Source organism: Scyliorhinus torazame, chromosome 24 (assembly GCF_047496885.1).
Source record: "Scyliorhinus torazame isolate Kashiwa2021f chromosome 24, sScyTor2.1, whole genome shotgun sequence".
In the NCBI taxonomy this organism is placed as follows: domain Eukaryota; kingdom Metazoa; phylum Chordata; class Chondrichthyes; order Carcharhiniformes; family Scyliorhinidae; genus Scyliorhinus; species Scyliorhinus torazame.
Window position 1 is genome coordinate 42,134,874 of NC_092730.1, and position 18,982 is coordinate 42,153,855.

Sequence of the window (18,982 nt, forward strand, 5' to 3'; positions counted from 1 at the left end):
TACTTGTTGATTGAAGCAAACTGGCCAATGAAGCAAGAGAAGCTCCTTAACATCCAGCGGCTTGGACAAGGAGGACACTCACATAGAGGAGACTGGCTGGGATTCAAAGGTAGGAAAAGCATATCTTGTTTGAAATGAAATGACGATAAAGATAGAATTAAAGTCGATTTGTGCACGGATCGTGCTTTTGATGCCAGCGCATCAGGATGGCCGAGTGATCCAAGGCGCTGCGATCAGGTTGCAGTCTTTTCTGGAGACGTGGGTTCAAATCCCACTCCTGATATTGCCTATTTCTCCAGCGAGATTTTCAACCTCACGAAGATCCAATTCCTCTCATTGAATGGCAAAGCTTTGGTCTCAGGACATGAGATTCCTGCTTAAATACGCACAGCAAGACCCAATATGCATACGCACAGCAAGACCCAACATGCAAAAGCCCAGTTAATGACTCGATAATCTGCTTCAGTTCCTCTGCTTGAGGAATTAATAGTGATCCCAGGACTCCGGGTAAAATTCGTCTTCTCTTGTAAATAGACTGACAGGTTCGATTGTTCACATCCATCCGAGAGGGGAAGATGGGAACTCGGTTTCTATCGCGATGTATTGCTCGATAAAGATTTATTTCCTTATTGGCCCCCTGCGAGATATTAGTGGAAATCGTTATATATCTATATTGCCCCTCTGTTGGGTACTACTGGAGAACGTTTCCGGTCCAGCTTTGACTAAGGGTCAACTGCACTCGAAAAGTTAGCTCTTTTCCCTCCCTACAGATGCTGCCAGGCCTGCTGACACTTTAAAGCATTTTCTCCGTGGTTCCCTATGTGTGAGCTTTGCAATGTTGCACTGTGTCATGCTGTCTCCTTCATTCTTGGGACTAATGTCGGGATTAGACTGCAAGAAATTTCTGATAGGTATTTGCTGCAAAGCAAACAGAAACGTGAGTTATGTTTACTTTTGGTGCGAGGGAGAATGTAAATAGAAGAGAACAGCCTCGATTCCTCGTCCTCAGGGTAATAGCCCAGCACGGTTTCACTACCGCACTCTGCTCCTTAAACCAGGAGGTACGGCATGACTGCCCTGCGGCAGCCACACAACTATTCACTTCCTCATTTTTTCTTTCAACAAGAATACACGTTTGAGCACACTGATTCTGGTCGGCACAGTTCAGATAATTCAGTTTCGTGCTGAATGGCTGTTCTGTGAAGGTGACGTGATTTCTTCTCTGACGTTGTTCTGATGGGAAAGTGGGGAATGACTGCAATCACCTTCATAGAATGACGTTCGGGGCGACAGATTCACCGCTCTGGGAACGTTGATCACGTTGTTACTGATTTCTTCAAACTTTACCTCAAGTCCGACCCCGCAGAGTATCAACCACGAGCAGAGTGGCGCAGCGGCAGCGTGCTGGGCCCATAACCCAGAGGTCAATGGATCGAAAGCATTCTCTCCTGTTTATTTTCTAATTCACACCAAAAGCAAACAAGTCGCTATTTGTCAGCAACACATCTGCCTTTTTCTTTATTAGTATCAAATTTTTGCTTTCAGTCTGATCCGCTCCTTGACACCTGTTCTTCAGCGACCCACAGTGCAGCGAGGTGACTAAGTTGACTTCTCCCAGAACACTCTTCTCCCTCTACTGGATGAACGTTCACCTGTTTGGACACTGGAGGATTTCTCTCGGCGACTTGTCTGTGCAAGCAGCACCGGAAGCAGCTGTGGAGTGAAATTCCAGTCGTCAGGATGCAACTCTCCAGTCGGATACTTCACGTCGCTCCGATCATAGACTCTCAGTGCCTCCGTGTGAGGAACGGATAGAGCTGGAATTCGGTCCTTGTTGATCGGAGCAACTGATCAATGCAGCAATGAGAAGCTGCTTAACCCCCAGCGACTTGGGGAAGGATGGCACTCAGATACAGGACTCTGGCTGGGGTTGAAAAGGAGGAAACGTATGTCTTGTTTGAAATGAAACGACGATGAAGATTGAATTTAAGTCGATTTGTGCACGGAGCTTAGTTTTGACGACGACGCATCAGGATGGCCAGGCGGTCTAAGATGCTGCGTTCAGCTCGCAGTCGCTTTTGGAGACGTGGGTTAGAATCCCACTCCTGATATTGACTTTTCCTCCACGAGATTTAATTTCTCCAGCAAGATTTTCAACCTCAGGAATTTCATTGGAAAAGCGTTTACCTGAGGTCATGAGATTCCTGCTTAAATACGCACAGCAAGACCCCACAGGCAAAAGCCCAGTTAATGATTCGATAATCTGCTTCAGTGACTCTGGTTGAGGAATTCATATTGATCTCAGGACCCCGGGTAAGATTCGTCTTCTCTTCTTATAAATAGTGTGGCTGGTTGGATTGTTCACAACCGTCCGAGAGGGGAAGTTGGGAACTCGGTTTCTATTGTGATTTATTGCTCGATAAGCTTTATTTCCTTATTGCCCCACTGTGAGGTATTACTGGATATCGTTATATATCAATATTGCCCCTCTATGGGGTACTACTGGATAACGTTTCCCGTGCAGCTTTGACAAATTGTCACGTGGACTAGAAACGTTAGCTCTTTTCGCTCCCTGCAGATGCTTTCAGTCCTGCTGAGACTTTAAAACATTTTCTCCGTGGTTCCCTCTGCGTGAGCTTTACAATGTTGCAATGTGTCATGCTGGACGCTTTGTTTCAGGAGGCAGTCACACCCGGTAGAATAAGTACTGTTAATTCGGACAGTGGTCAGGGACAGAGTGGTGTGACTGCAAGGGATGCATGTAGGAGGATCCTGAGTTTAGGAATTGAGGAGCCTCTGCCCTTGACCTTGTCCAACAGGCAGGAGGTACTTACTCCCTGTGTGGATGAGGAAGAGGGCTGTTGGGAGGATGCGTTGACTGACCACTGCACCGTGGTACAGGAAGCCATTCAAGAGGGGCGAGCAAAAAGACAAGTGGTAGTTGTACGGGATTCTATAATTAGGGGGATTGATGTCATCCTTTGTAAGCCAGATCCAGAGTCCCACATGTTATGTTGCCTGCCCGATGCCAGGGTGAGGGACATCTCTGAGCGGCTTGAAATTATTTTGGAGAGGGAGGGGGAGGATCCAGTTGTTGTGGTCCACGTGAGGACTAACAACATAGGTAAGACTAGGAAAGAGGGCCTGTTTGGGGATTATCAAACACTAGGGACTAAATTAAAGAACAGGTCTTCCAGGGTTATAATCTGTGGATTACGACACGAGCCACGTGCCAATTGGCATAGGGTTGGGAAAATTAGAGAAGTTTCCCGCACTAAAGGAGTGGTGCGGGAAAGAAGGATTCCATTTCATGGGGCATTGGCATCAGTACTAGGGCAGGAGGGACCTGTACCGTTGGGACGGACTTCACCTGAACCATTCTGGGACCAGTGTTCTAGCGAATAGGATAAATAGGTTGGTCACAAGGACTTTAAACTAGCAAGTTGGGGGGGAAGGGAAATGTAAAGCTATGGACAGTATAATGGTTAATGGAGATTAAGGCAGCAGGTTACGTGACAGGTTATTATGTAGAGATATGGGTTCAAAGACAAGGAAAATTAGGAGAAATGGTAAGAGGAAAAATAAATTGCGAAAAGTTACTGATCAAGGTGTTAGGATTCATAACAAAGACATAAAAAACAACATAAGTGTACTTTACCTGAATGCTCGGAGTATACGAAATAAGGTAAATGAGTTGATGGCGCCAATCATCGTGAATGACTATGATTTAGTGGCCATTCCTGAAACATGGTTAAAAGATGGTCACAACTGGGAGTTAAATATCCAAGGGTTTCAGACTATACGAAAGGATAGAATGGACGGTAAGGGCGGTGGTGTAGCGTTGTTGTTTAAGGATGGCGTCCGGGCAATAGTAAGGGATGATATTGGTGTTATGGAGGACAAGGTTGAATCAATTTGGGGGAAATCAGGAATAGTAAGGCGAAAAGGGCACTGATAGCAGTAGTCTATAGGCCACCAAATAGTAACAGGATGGTAGGGAAGGCAATAAGCAAAGAAATAACAGATGCATGTAGAAATGGTACAGCGGTTATCATGGGAGATTTTAATCTGCATATCGATTGGTTTGACCAGGTTGGTAAAGGCAGCCTTGAGGAGGAGTTTATAGAATGTGCCCGGGACAATTTCCTGGAACAGTATGTAATAGAACCTACAAGGGAACAAGCGGTCCTAGATCTGGTCCTGTGTAATGAGGCAGGATTGATGAATGATCTCATAGTTCGGGATCCTCTTGGAAGGAGCGACCAGAATATGGTGGAATTTAAAATACAGTTGGAGGATGACAAGGTAAAATCAAACACTAGTGTTTTGTGCTTAAACAAAGGCGATTACAATGGGATGAGAGAAGAACTAGCTAAGGTAGACTGGGAGCAAAGACTTCATGGTGAAGCAGTTGAGGAACAGTGGAGAACCTTCCGAGCGATCTTTCAAAGTGTTCAGAAAAGGTTCATACCGACAAAAAAGAAAGACGGTAGAAAGGGGAAAAATCGACCGTGGATATCTAAGGAGGTGAGGGAGAGTATCAAATTGAAGGAAAAAACATACAAAGTGTCAAAAATTAGTGAGAGACTAGAGGACTGGGAAGTCTTTAAGGCACAACAGAAAACTACTTAAAAAAGCCATAAAGAAGAATAAGGTAGACTATGAAAGTAAACTGGCTGAGAACATAAAAGCAGATAGTAAAAGCTTCTACAAATATATAAGACAAAAAAGAGTGGCTAAGGTAAATATTGGTCCTTTGGAAGATGAGAAGGGAGATTTAATAATAGGAGACGGGGAAATGGCTGAGGAGCTGAACAGGTATTTTGGGTCAGTCTTCACAGTGGAGGACACAAATAACATGCCAGTGACTGATGGAAATAAAGATATGATAGGTGAGGACCTTTGAGATGATTGTAATCACTAAGGAGGCAGTATTGGGCAAGCTAATGGGGCTAAAGGTAGACAAGTCTCCTGGCCCTGATGGGCTGCATCCCAGAGTGTTAAAATAGAAGGCTAGGGAAATTGTAAACGCACTAGTGATAATTTATCAAAATTCACTAGACTCTGGGGTGGTCCCAGAGGATTGGAAAGTAGCAAACGTGACACCACTGGTTAAAAAAGGAGGTTGGCAGGAAGCCGGTAATTATAGGCCGGTAAGCTTAACTTCGGTTGCAGGGAAAATGCTGGAATCTATCATTAAGGAGGAAATAGTGGGGCACCTGGAGGGAAATTGTCCCATTGGGCAGACGCAGCATGGGTTCACAAAGGGTAGTTCGTGTCTGACTAATTTGGTAGAATTTTTTGAGGACGTTACCAGTGCAGTAGATAACGGGGAGCCAATGGATGTGGTATATCTGGATTTCCAGAAAGCTTTTGACAAGGTGCCGCACAAAAGGTTGCTGCATAAACTAAAGATGCATGGCATTGAGGGTAAAGTGGTAGCATGGGTAGAGGATTGGTTAACTAACAGAAAGCAGAGAGTGGGGATCAATGGGTGTTTCTCTGGTTGGCAACCTGTAACTAGTGGGGTCCCTCAAGGATCAGTGATGGGCCTGCAGTTGTTCACAATTTACATAGACGATTTGGAGTTGGGGACCAAGTGCAATGTGTCAAAATCTGCAGACGACACTAAGATGAGTGGTAAAGCAAAAAGTGCAGAGGATACCGGAAGTCTGTAGAAGGTTTTGGATAGGTTAGGTGAATGGGCTAGGGTCTGGCAGATGGAGTTCAATGTTGCCAAGTGTGAGGCTATCCATTTTGGGAGGAATAACAGCAGAATGGATTATTATTTAAACGGTAAGATGTTAAAACATGCTGCTGTGCAGAGGGACCTGGGTGTGCTGGTGCACGAGTCGCAAAAAGTTGGTGCGCAGGTGCAACAGGTGATTAAGAAGGCTAATCGAGTTTTGTCTTTCATTGCTAGAGGGATGGAGTTCAAGACTAGTGAGGTTATGCTGCAATTGTATGGGGTGTTGGTGAGACCGCATATGGAGTATTTTGTTCAGTTTTGGTCTCCTTACCTGAGAAAGGACATATTGGCACTGGAGGGACTGCAGAGGAGATTCACTAGGTTGATCCCAGAGTTGAGGCGATTAGATTATGACGAGAGGTTGAGCAGACTGGGACTGTACTCATTGGAGTTTAGAAGGATGCGGTGGGATCTTATTGAGACATATAAAATTATGAAGGGAATAGATAGGATAGATGCGGGCAGCTTGTTTCCGCTGGTCGGTGAAAGCAGAATCAGGGGGCATAGCCTCAAAATAAGGGGAGGTAGATTTAGGACGGAGTGTAGGAGGAACTTCTTCACCCAAAGGGTTGTGAATTTCTGGAATTCCTTGCCCAGTGAAGCAGTTGAGGCTCCTTCTTTAAACGTTTTTAAGAAAAAGATTGATGCCTTTCTAAAGAATAAAGGGATTCGGGGATATGGTGAACGGGCCGGAGAGTGGAGCTGAGTCCACAAAGATCAGCCATGATCTCATTAAATGGCGGAGCCGGCTCGAGGGGCCAGATGGCCTACTCCTGTTCCTAGTTCTTATGTTCTTATGTCTTCTTCATTCATGGGACTAATGTCGGGATGAGACTGCAAGAAACATTCTGATAGGTATTTGCTTCAAAGCAAACAGGAACGTACGTTACGTTTACTTTTGGTGTGAGGGGGAATGTAAATAGCAGAGAACAGCCTCGAATCCTCGACCTCAGGCTAATAAACCAGCACGCTTCCGCTGCGGCAGTCTGCTCCTTAAACCAGGAGACACAACATTACTGCCCTGCGGTAGCCACACAACTATTCACTTCCTCATTTATTCTTTCATCAAGAACACACTTTTTAGCACACTGATTCTGGTCAGCATATTTCAGTTAATTTACCTTCGTGCTCAGTGGTTGTTCTGTGTAGGTGATGTGATTTCTTCTGTGACGTTGTTCTGATGGGAAAGTGGGAGTGACTGGAATCACCTTCATAGAATGAAGTTCGGGAAGAAAGTTTCACCTCTTTGGGAACGTTGTTCACGTTGTTCCTGATTTCTTCAAACTTTGCCTCAAGACCGACGCCGAAGTGCGTCAACCGCGAGCAGAGTGGCGCAGCGGAAGCGTGCTGGGCCCATAACCCAGTGGTCGATGGGTCGAAACCATCCTCTGCTATTTATATTCTCACTCACACCAAACGGAAACATGTGGCGATTTGTCAACAGCACATCTTCCTTTTTCTTTATTAGTATCAATATGGTGCTTTCACTCCGATCCGCTCTTTGACACCTTTTCTTCAGCTACCCACAGTACAGTCGAGGTGACTAAGTTGCCTTCTCCCAGAACACTCTTCTGGCGCGTGTACTGGATGAACGTTCACCTGTTTGGACACTGGAGGGGTTCTTCGGTTACTTTTCTGTGAAAACAAGACCGGAAGCAGCTTTGGAAGGAGATTGTCGTCGCCAGAATGCAACTCTCCAATTGGATGCTTCACATCGTTCAGGTTTTAGTCTCTCAACATCTTCGTGTGAGGAACAGGTAGAGCGGAGATTCGGTACTTCTTGATTGAAGCAACCTGACCAATGAAGCAATGAGAAGCTCCTTAACCTCCAGCGGCTTGGACAAGGAGGACACTCACATAGAGGAGACTGGCTGGGATTCAAAAGTAGGAAAAGCATATGCTGTTTGAAATGAAATGACGATAAAGATAGAATTTATCTATCTTTACTAGGGTTTCCTGGGGTGGGCAACTTTCTCTAGTATTTTTATCTTTCAGGCATCTGATTGTCTACCAAGTACCCATAATACGTGGTTTCTGCAGCAAGATGATATGGCTTGTACCATACTTTCTAGAGAGTGCTGATGTGCAGCTTCATACTGGACAAATGTTGCTTTGCTCTTCGTGTTTTCTCTCTCTTACTCGAATAGGCTAAGGTTCAATATCCGTCCTTACATGCAAGGCTGTTTTCAGGACATCGTGGTACCAACTAAAGTTCACTTCGCAACAGCTAAGTGTTTGCTTGAATTAATGGGGAATTAAAAGAAAATTCCACCTGGCGTCTTTGGGTTGAATCAAGTTGTGAAGGCTAATCTAATACCGAATTTAAGTTGATTTGTGCACGGATCTTACTTTTGCCGCCAGTGCATCAGGATGGCTGAGTGGTCAAAGGCGCAGCGTTCAGGTCGCAGTCTTTTCTGGTGACGTGGGTTCAAATCCCACTCCTGATATCGACTTTTCCTCCACGAGGTTAAATTTCTCCAGCGAGATTTTCAACCTCGGGAAAATGCAATATCTCCCTTTCAATGGAAAAGCGTTGGTCTCAGTACATGAGATTCCCGCTTAAATGCGCACAGCAAGATCCAACATGCAAAAGCCCAGTTAATGACTCGATAATCTGCGTCAGTTACTCTGGTTGAGGAATTAATAGTGATCCCAGGACTCCGGGTAAAATTCGTCTTCTCTTGTAAATAGTCTCGCACGTTCGACTGTTCACATCCATCCGAGAGGGGAAGATGGGAACTCGGTTTCTATCGCGATTTATTGCTCGATAAAGATTTATTTCCTTATTGGCCCCCTGCGAGATATTACTGGATACCGTTATATATCTATATTGCCCCTCTGTGGGGTACTACTGGAGAGCGTTTCCGGTCCAGATATGACTAAGGGTAACCTGCACTCGAAAAGTTAGCTCTTTTCTCTCCTTGCAGATGCTGTCAGACATGCTGAGACTTTAAAACATTTTCTCCGTGGTTCCCTCTGTGTGAGCTTTACAATGTTGTAATGTGTCATGCTCTCTTCTTCAGTCCAGGGACTAATGTCGGGATGGGACTGCAAGACATTTCTGATAGGTATCTGCTGCAAAGCAAACAGGAGGACCGTGCGTTATGTTTACTTTTGGTATGAGGAAGAATGTAAATAGCAGAGAACAGCCTCGATTCCTCGTCCTCAGGGTAATGGCCCAGCACGGTTTCCCGACCGTACTCTCCTCCTGAAACCAGGAGGTACGTCATTACTGCCCTGCGGCAGCCACACAACTATTCACTTCCTCATTTTCTCTTTCAACAGGAACACACTTTTGAACACACTAATACTGGTCTGCACAGTTCAGATAATTTAGTTTCGTGCTGAATGGTTGTTCTGTGAAGGTGATGTGATTTATTCTGTGACGTTGTTCTGATGGGAAAGTGGGGAGTGACTGGAATCATCTTCATAGAACGAAGTTCGGGACGGCAGTTTCACCCGTCTGGGAACATTGATCACGCTGTTAATGATTTCATCAAACTTTGCCTCAAGTCCGACCCCGAAAAGAGTTAACCACGATCAGAGTGGCGCAGCGGAAGCGTGCTGGGCCCATCACCCAGCAGTCGATGGATCGAAACATTCCTCTGCTATTCGTGTTCTCACTCACACCAAACGGAAACAAGTTGCTATTTGTCAGCAGCACATCTGTGATTTTCTTTATTGGTATCAAAGTTTTGCTTTCAGTCTGATCCGGTCTTTGACAACTGTTCTTCACCGACCCACAGTACAGTCGATGTGACTAAGTTGACGTCTCGCAGAACACTCTTCTGGCGCGTCTACTGGATGACCGTTCACCTGTTTGGACACTGGAGGGGTTGTTCGGCTCCATGTCTCTGAAACCAGCACCGGGAGCAGCTGTGGAGAGAGATTGCAGTCGCCAGAATGCAACTCTCTAATTTTATACTTCACGTCGCTCAGATCTGAGACTCTCAATATCTTCGCATGAGGAACAGGTTGAGCGGGAATTCGGCCCTTGTTGATTAGAGCAAACTGATCAACACAGCAATAAGAAGCTCCTTAACCCCAAGCGGCTTGGACAATGATGGCACTCAGATACAGGTTTCTGGGTGGGGTTCAAAGGTAGGAAAAGCATATATTGTTTGAAATGAAAACACGATGAAGATAGAATTTAAGTCGATTTCTGCACGGAACTTAGTTTTGACGCCAGCGCATCAGTATGGCCGAGCGGTCTAAGGCGTTGCGTTCAGGTCGCAGTCTCTTCTGGAGGCGTGGGTTCGAATCCCACTCCTGATTTTAACTTTTCCTCCACGAGGTTAAATTTCTCCAGCAAGATTTTCAACCTCAGGAAGATCCAATACCTCCCTTTCAATGGAAAAGCGTTGGTCTCAGGATATGAGATTCCTGCTTTAATATGCACAGCAAGACAAATCCAGGCAAAAGCCCAGCTCATGACTCGATAATCTGCTTTAGTGACTCTGGTTGAGGAATTAATATTGATCCCATGACTCCGGGTAAAATTCGTCCTCTCTTCTTGTAAATAGTCTGGCAGGTTGGATTGTTCACATCCGTCCAAGAGGGGAAGTTGGGAACTCGGTTTCTATTGTGATTCATTGCTCGATAAAGCTTTATTTCCTTATTGGCCCCCTGTGAGTTATTACTGGATATCGTTATATATCTATATTGCCCCTCTGTGGGGTACTGCTGGATAACGTTTCCGGTGTAGCTTTGACAAAGGGTTACCTGGACACGAAACGTTAGCTCAATTCTCACACTCCAGATGCTGTCAGATCTGCTGAGACTTTAAAGCATTTTCTCTGTGGTTCCCTATGTGTGAGCTTTACAATGTTGTAATGTGTCATGCTGTCTCTTTCATTCTTGGGACTAATGCCGGGATGAGACTGCAAGAAATTTATGATAGGTATTTGCTGCAAAGCAAACAGGAACGTGCGTTATGTTTACTTTTGGTGTGAGGGAGAATGCAATTAGCAGAGAATACCCTCGATTCCTGGACCTCCGGCTCATGCCCCAGCACAGTTCCGCTGCGGCACTTGCTCCTTAAACCAGGAGCTACAACATTACTGCCCTGCGGTAGCCACACAACTATTCACCTCTTCATTTTTTCTTTCAACAAGAACACACTTTTGAGCACACTAATTCTGGTCAGCATAGTTCAGATAATTTACTTTCGTGCTAAATGATTGATCTATGAAGGTGATGTGATTGATTCTGTGACGTTGTTCTGATGGGAAAGTAGGGAGTGACAGGAATCATCTTCATAGAACGAAGTTCGGGACGGAAATTTCACCTCTCTGGGAACATTGATTCCGCTGTTACTGATTTCATCAAACTTTGCCTCAAGTCCGACCCCGAAAAGAGTCAACCACGATCAGAGTGGCGCAGCGGAAGCTTGGTGGGCCCATAACCCAGAAGTCGATGGATTGAAACCATCCTCTGCAATTCGTGTTCTCACTCACACCAAACGGAAACAAGTTGCTATTTGTCAGCAGCACATCTGCGATTTTATTTATTGGTATCAAAGTTTTGCTTTCAGTCTGATCCGGTCTTTGACACCTGTTCTTCAGCTACCCACACTGCAGTCGATGTGACTAAGTTGACTTCTCCCAGAACACTCTTCTGGCGCCTCTACTGGGTGACCGTTCACCTGTTTGGACACTGGAGGGGTTGTTCGGCTCCATGTCTCTGAAACCAGCACAGGGAGCAGCTGTGGAGAGATATTGCAATCGCCAGAATGCAACTCTCCAATTGGATACTTCACGTCTCTCAGATCTTAGACATTCAATACCGTCGTGCGAGGAACAGGTTGAGCGGGAATTTGGTCCTTGTTGATTAGAGCAAACTGATGAATGCAGCACTGAGAAGGTCCTTAACCCCCAGCAGTTGGACAACGATGGCACTCAGATACAGGACTGCCTGGGGTTCAAAATTAGGAAAACATATCTTGTTTGAAATGAAATTACGATGAAGATAGAATTTAAGTCGATTTCTGCACGGATCTTAGATTTGACGCGAGCGCATCAGGATGGCCGAGCGGCTAAGGAGCTACGTTCAGGTCGCAGTCTCTTCTGGAGGCGTGGGTTCCACTCACACCCCTGATTTTGACTTTTCCTCCACGAGGTTAAATTGCTCCAGGAAGATCCAATACCTCCCTTTCAGTGGAAAAACATTGGTCTCAGGTCATCAGATTCCGCTTAAATACGCACAGCAAGACTCCACAGGCAAAAGCGCAGTTCATGGCTCTATAACCTGCTTCAGTGAAACTGGTTGAGGAATGAATATTGATCCCAGGACTCCGGGACAAATTCGTCTTCATTTCTTGTAAGTAGTCTGGCTGGTTGGATTGTTCACATCCGTCCGAGAGGGGAAGTTGGGAACTCGGTTTCTATTGTGATTCATTGCTCGATAAAGCTTTATTTCCTTATTGGCCCCCTGTGAGTTATTACTGGATATCGTTATATATCTATATTGCCCCTCTGTGGGGAACTGCTGGATAACGTTTCCCGAGCAGCTTTGACTAAGAGTCACCTGGACTCTAAACTTTAGCTCTTTTCTCTCCCTACAGATGCTGTCAGACCGTCTGAGACTTTAAAGAATTTTCTCTGTGGTTCCCTATGTGTGAGCTTTACAATGTTGTAATGTGCCATGCTGCCTCCTTCATTCCTGGGACTAATGTCAGGATGAGACTGCAAAAAGTTTCTGATAGGTATTTGCTGCAAAGCAAACAGGAATCTGCGTTATGTTTACTTTTGGTGTGAGGGAGAATGTAAATAGCAGAGAATACCCTCGATTCCTCGACCTTAGGCCAATGAACCAGCACGCTTCCGCTGCGCACTTTGCTCCTTCAACCAGGAGCTACGTCATTACTGCCCTGCGGTAGCCACACAACTATTCACTTCCTTATTTTTTCTTTCAACAGGAACACACTTTTGAACACACTAATACTGGTCAGCATAGTTCAGATAATTTATTTTCGTGCTGAATGGTTGTTCTGTGAAGGTGATGTGATTGATTCTGTGACGTTATTCTGATGGGAAAGTGGGGAGTGACTGGAATCACCTTCATAGAATGAAGTTCGTGACGGAAGTTTCACTCTCTGGGAGCATTCATCACGCTGTTACTGATTTCTTCAAACCTTGCCTCACGTCCGACCCGGAAGAGAGTCACCCACGAGCAAAGTGGCGCAGCGGAAGCGTGCTGGGCCCATAACCCAGAGGTCGGTGGATCGAAACCATCCTCTGCCATTCATATTCTCAATCACAACAAACGGAAACAAGTTGCTATTTGTCAGCAGCACATCTGCGATTTTCTTTATTGGTGTCAAAGTTTTGCTTTCAGTCTGATCCGGTCTTGGACAGCTGTTCTTCAGCTACCCACACTGCAGTCGATGTGACTAATTTGACTTCTCCCAGAACACTCTTCTGGCGCCTCTCCTGGATGACCGTTCACCTGTTTGGACACTGGAGGGGTTGTTCGGCTCCATGTCTCTGAAACCAGCACAGGGAGCAGCTGTGGAGAGATATTGCAGTCGCCAGAATGCAACTCTCCAATTGGATACTTCACGTCTCTCAGATCTTAGACATTCAATACCGTCGTGCGAGGAACAGGTTGAGCGGGACTTTGGTCCTTGTTGATTGGAGCAAACTGATGAATGCAGCAATGAGAAGCTCCTTAACCCCCAGCAGTTTGGACAAGGATGGCACTCAGATACAGGACACTGGGTGGGGTTCAAAAGTAGCTAAAGCATATCTTGTTTGAAATGAAATGACGATGAAGATAGAATTTAAGTCGATTTGTACACGGAACTTGTTTTTGATGCCAGCGCATCCGGATGGCCGAGTGGCTATGGCGCTGCGTTAAGGTCGCAGTCTTCTCTGGAGGCATGGGTTCGAATCGCACTTTTGACATTAACTTTTCCTCCACGAAATGTTCAACCCCAGGAAGATCCAATACCTCACATTCAATGGGCAAGTGGAGGGACGGACTTTGTAGATTGGAGCAAACTGGTCAATGCAGAAATGAGAGCTCCTTAACACACAGCGTCTTGGAGAAGGATGGCATTCAGATACAAGAGTCTGGCTGGCGTTCAAAAATAGTAAAACCACATCTAGTTTGAAATAAAATGAAGATGAAAATTGAATTAAAATCGATTTGCCCATGGAGCATATCTTTGACCACAGCGGGTCAGGATGGCCGAGCGGTCGAAGGCGCTGCGTTAAGGTTGCAGTCTCCTCTGGAGGCGTGGGTTCGAATCCCACTTCTGACATTAACTTTTCCTCCACGAGGTTACGTGTTTCCAGCAAAGCGTTCAGCACCAGGAAGATCCAATACCACCGATTCAATTGGGAAGCGGTGGCGTAAGGACATGAGATTCCTGTTCACATTCGCAAAGCAAGGCCCAACAGACAGAAGCCCAGTCCATGACTGGATGATCTGCTCAGTGAGTCTGGTTGTGGAAATAATATTGATCGCAGGACGTCGGGTAACATTTCTCTTCTCTTGTTGTAAATAGTCTGGCTGGTTGGAATGTCGAGGTGTCTCAGTTGACCTCTCCTAGAATCCTATTCTGCCGCCTTTCCTGGATGAACTTCCTGCTGTTTGGACACTTAAGGGTTCTTCGGCTACTTGTCTGTGAAAGCAGCAGCAATGGAGAGTGATTCGAGTCGCCAGAATGCAACTCTCCAATTGGATCCTTCACTCCAGTCATACCTTACACTCTCAATACTTCGTGTGAGGAACAGGTAGGCGGCAGTTCGGATTTTGTTGATTGGAGAAAACTGATCAATGAGGAGGTCATTAACGAGCAGGGGCTTGGAGAAGCATGGCTCTCCGATACAGGATTCTGTCTAGGGTTTAAAAATAGGAAAGGAGCATCAAGTTTGAAATGAAATGTCGGTGAGGGTAGAATTTAAATCGATTTGTGCACCGAGCATATGTTTTGCCTGGCCGAGCGGTCGAAGGCGCTGCGTTAAGGTCACAGGCTTCTCTGAAGGCGTGGGCTCGAATCCCCCTTCTGATATTAACTTTTCCTCCACGAAATGTTCAACTCCAGGAAGATCCAATACCTCACATTCAATGGGCAAGCGGTGGGCTCAGGACATGGGATTCCTGCTTAAATTGGCACAGCATGACCCCACAGGCAGAAGCCCAGTTCATGACTGGATGATATGCACAGCGAGTCTGGTTGACAAATTAATATTGATCCCAGGACTCCGGGTAAAATTCCTCTTCTCTTGTTGTAAATAGCTTGTCTTGTTGGGTGGTCGAAGTGACTCAGTTGACCTCTCCCAGAATCCTCATCTGCCGCCTTTACTGGATCAACTTCCTGCTGTTTGGACACTGGAGGGGTTATTCGGCTACTTGTCTGTGTAAGCAGCACCAGAAGCAGCTGTGGAGAGAGATTCCAGTCGCCAGTATACAACTGTCTATTTGGATCCTTCACGCCGCTCGGATCTTAGACTCTCTATACCTTTGTGTGAGGAACAGTAAGGCGGCAGTTCGGACTTTCTTGAATAGAGAAAACTGTTCAATGCAGCAATGAGAATCTTCTTAAACACCACCGGCTTGGAGAAGGATGGCACTCAGACACAAGACTCTGCTGGGGTTCAAAAATAGTAAAATCACATCAAGCTTGGAATGTAAAGACAATGAAGATAGAATTTAAATAGATTTGTGCACGGAGCATATATTTTGTCGCAACGTGGCACCGTGGCCGAGCGGTCGCAGGCGCTGCGCTAAGGTCGCAGTCTTCTCTGGAGGCGTGGGTTCGAATCCTACTTCAGACATTAACGTTTCCTCCACGAGGTTGTGTGTTTCTAGCAAAGCGGTCAACGCCAGGAAGATCTAATATCTCCGATTCAACGGGGAAGTGGTGGCGTCAGGACATGAGATTCCTGCTTACATCCGCACAGCAAGACCCCACAGACAGAAACACAGTCCATGACTCGATCATCTGCTCAGTGAGTCTGGTTGAGGAATTAATATTAAGCGCAGGACGCCGGGTAAAGTTTCTCTTCTCTAGTAAATAGTTTGGCTGGTTGGAATGTCGAGGTATCTCAGTTGACCTCTCCCAGAATCCTATTCTGCAGCCTTTACTGGATGAACTTCCTCCTGTTTGGACACTTCACGGTTCTTTGGCTGCTTGTTTGTGAAAGCAGCAGCAGACGCAGCTGTGGAGAGTGATTCCATTCGCCAGGATGCAACTCTCCAATTGGATCCTTCACTCCACTCAGATCTTAGACTCTCAATACCTTCGTGTGAGGAACAGGTAGGCGGCAGTTCGGTCTTTGTTGATTGGAGAAAACTGATCAATGCAGCAATGAGGAGGTCATTACCGCTCAGGGGCTTGGACAAGCATGGCTCTCCGATACAGGATTCTGGCTGGGGTTAAAAAAAATAGGAAAAGAGCATTAAGTTCGAAATGAAATGTCGGTGAAGGTTGAATTTAAATCGATTTGTTCATGGAGCATATCTTTGGCCACACCTCGTCAGGATGGCCGAGCGGTCGAAGGCACTGCGGTAAGGTCGCAGTCTCCTCTGGAGACGTGGGTTCGAATCCCATTTCTGACATTAACTTTTCCTCCACGCAATGTTCAACCCCAGGAAGATCCAATACCTCACATTCAATGGGCAAGCGGTGGCCTCAGGACATGAGATTCCTGCTTGAATTCGTACAGCATGTCCCGAAAGGCAGAAGCCCAGTTCATGACAGTAGTAGTTTAAATCCTGCCGGTGGCCAGGGACAGCAGGGTGCGACTGCAAGTCAGGCAGGTAACGGGAAGCAGCAGTCAGGAACTCAGGAGCCTCAGCACTTGACCCTGTCCAACAGGTATGAGGCACTTGCTCCCTGTGTGGATGGCGAACAGGGCTGCAGGAAGGATGAGTCAGCTGACCAAGGCACCATGGTTCAGCAGGCCATTCAAGGGGAGGGAGTAAATAGGCAAGTTGTAGTTGTAGGGGATTCTATTATCAGGGGGATAGATAGTATCCTTTGTGAGCAGGATAAAGGGTCCCGCATGATAAGGTGCCTGCCCGGTGCGAGGGTGCGGGACATCTCTGACCGGCTTGAAAGGATACGGGTGAGGGAGGGGGCGGACCCAGTTGTTGTGGTCCATGTCGATACCAACAACATAGGAAAGTCTAGAAAAGAGGACCTGTTTAGAGATTATAAAGAGCTAGGATTCAAATTAAAAAACAGGTTCTCAAGGGTCATAATCTCCGGATTACTGCCCGAGCCACGTGCAAATTGGCATAGGGAGGCAAGAATAAGGGAAGATAATACGTGACTGAAAGAGAGGTGTGGGAAAGAGGGGTTCCTTTGCATGGGACACTGGCATCAGTTTTAGGACAGGGGGGACCTATACCGTTGGGATGGTCTCCACCTGAACCGAGCTGGGACCAGTGTTCTGGCGAAAAGAGTAAATAGGGTGGTCAGTCGGACTTTAAACTAGAGAATGGTGGGGGGGGGGGGGGGGGGGAGTCACGGAACCATGAGGTGAAGTAATCAGTGGGAAGCGTAGCTGCTTAGGAATACAAAAACGCACGAAAAGACAGAACTCAGGAGATGTTACGATAGTCCCCGTCCCACAAAATATGACACAGTGTATGGAAAGCCTCAGTAAACCGAGGTCCACCACACTAAGAAAACAAAAAGTGACGGTCAATAGAGAATTAAAGGTGCTATATTTAAATGCGCGCAGTGTACGGAACAAGGTAGATGAGCTTGTGGCCCAGATTGTGACTGGCAGGTATGATGTGGTAGGCATCACAGAGACGTGGTTGCAGGGGGTTCAGGACTGATATTTAAACCTCCAGGGATTCACAACCTATCGAAGAGACAGAGAGGTGGGCAGAGGGGGCGGGGCTGCCTTGTTAATTAGGAATGAAATTAAATCGATAGCACTAAACGACATAGGGTCAGATGATGTGGAGTCTGCGTGGGTAGAGTTGAGGAACCACAAAGGCAAAAAAAAACATAATGGGTGTTATGTACTGGCCTCCTAACAGTGGTCAGGACCAGGGTCACAAAATGCACCACGAAATAGAAAGTGCGTGTCAGAAAGGCAAGGTCACAGTGATCATGGGGGACTTTAATGTGCAGGTGGACAGGGTAGATAATGCTGCCAGTGGACCCAAGGAAAGGGAGTTCATTGAATGTTTACAGGAGGGTTTTTTTTGGAACAGCTTGTGATGGAGCCCACGAGGGGACAGGCATTCTGGACTTAGTTTTATGTAATGAGCCAGAATTGATTAAAGATCTTAAAGTAAGGGAACACTTAGGAGGCAGTGATCATAATATGGTAGAATTCAATCTCCAAATTGAAAGAAAGAAGATAGAATCAGATGTAAATGTGTGACAGTTAAATAAAGGTAACTACAGGGGCATGAGGGAGGAACTGACGAAAATCGACTGGGAGCAGAGCCTAGTGGGAAAGACAGTAGAACAGCAATGGCCGGAGTTTCTGGGAGTAATTGAGGGCACAGTACAGATGTTCGTCCCAAAGAAAAGAAAGGTTATCAGAGGGGGGATTAGGCAGCCATGGCTGACAAAGGAATTTAGGGAATGCATCAAAGCAACAGAGAAAGCCTATAATGTGGCAAAGAGTAGTGGGAAGTCAGAAGATTGGGAAGGCTACAAAAACAAACAGGATAACAAAGAGAGAAATAAGGAAAGAGAGGATCAATTATGAAGGTAGGCCAGCAAGTAACATTAGGATTGATAATAAAAGTTTCTTTAAATACATTAAAAACAAACGGGAGGCAAAAGTAGACATTGGGCCGCTCCAAAATGTCCCTGGTAATCTACTGATGGGAGACAAGGAAACAGCTGAGGAACTAAATAAGTACTTTGCGTCAGTCTTCACAGTAGAAGACATGAGTAATATCCCAACAATTCAGGAGAGTCAGGGGGCTGAGTTGAATATGGTATCCATCACAAAGGAGAAAGTGCTAGAGAAACAAAGAGGTCTAACAATTGATAAATCTCCGGGCCCAGATGGGATACATCCTAGACTTCTAAAGGAGATATCTGAAGAAATAGTGGAGGCGTTAGTTATGATCTTTCAAAAGTCACTGGAGTCAGGGAAAGTCCCAGAGGATTGGAAAATCGCTGTTGTAACCCCCCTGTTCAAGAAGGGAACAAGGAAAAAGATGGAAAATTATAGGCCAATTAGTCTATCCTCGGTTGTTGGCAAGATTCTAGAATCCATTGTTAAGGATGAGATTTCTAAATTCTTG

At 45.9% G+C, this 18,982-nt stretch overlaps 4 non-coding genes across 4 annotated transcripts; all 4 read left to right on the top strand.

The window, feature by feature from the left end:
• The first annotated feature begins 7,071 nt into the window (after window positions 1-7,071).
• trnam-cau (transfer RNA methionine (anticodon CAU)) lies at window positions 7,072-7,143 on the top strand. Its single transcript has one exon. It is a non-coding gene; the product is annotated as a tRNA-Met (tRNA).
• A 2,798-nt stretch (window positions 7,144-9,941) lies between these two features.
• Window positions 9,942-10,024, top strand: trnal-cag (transfer RNA leucine (anticodon CAG)). The gene has a single exon. It is a non-coding gene; the product is annotated as a tRNA-Leu (tRNA).
• Window positions 10,025-13,929: 3,905 nt separating this feature from the next.
• trnal-aag (transfer RNA leucine (anticodon AAG)) lies at window positions 13,930-14,012 on the top strand. Its single transcript has one exon. It is a non-coding gene; the product is annotated as a tRNA-Leu (tRNA).
• A 2,220-nt stretch (window positions 14,013-16,232) lies between these two features.
• Window positions 16,233-16,315, top strand: trnal-aag (transfer RNA leucine (anticodon AAG)). Its single transcript has one exon. It is a non-coding gene; the product is annotated as a tRNA-Leu (tRNA).
• Window positions 16,316-18,982: the final 2,667 nt, after the last annotated feature.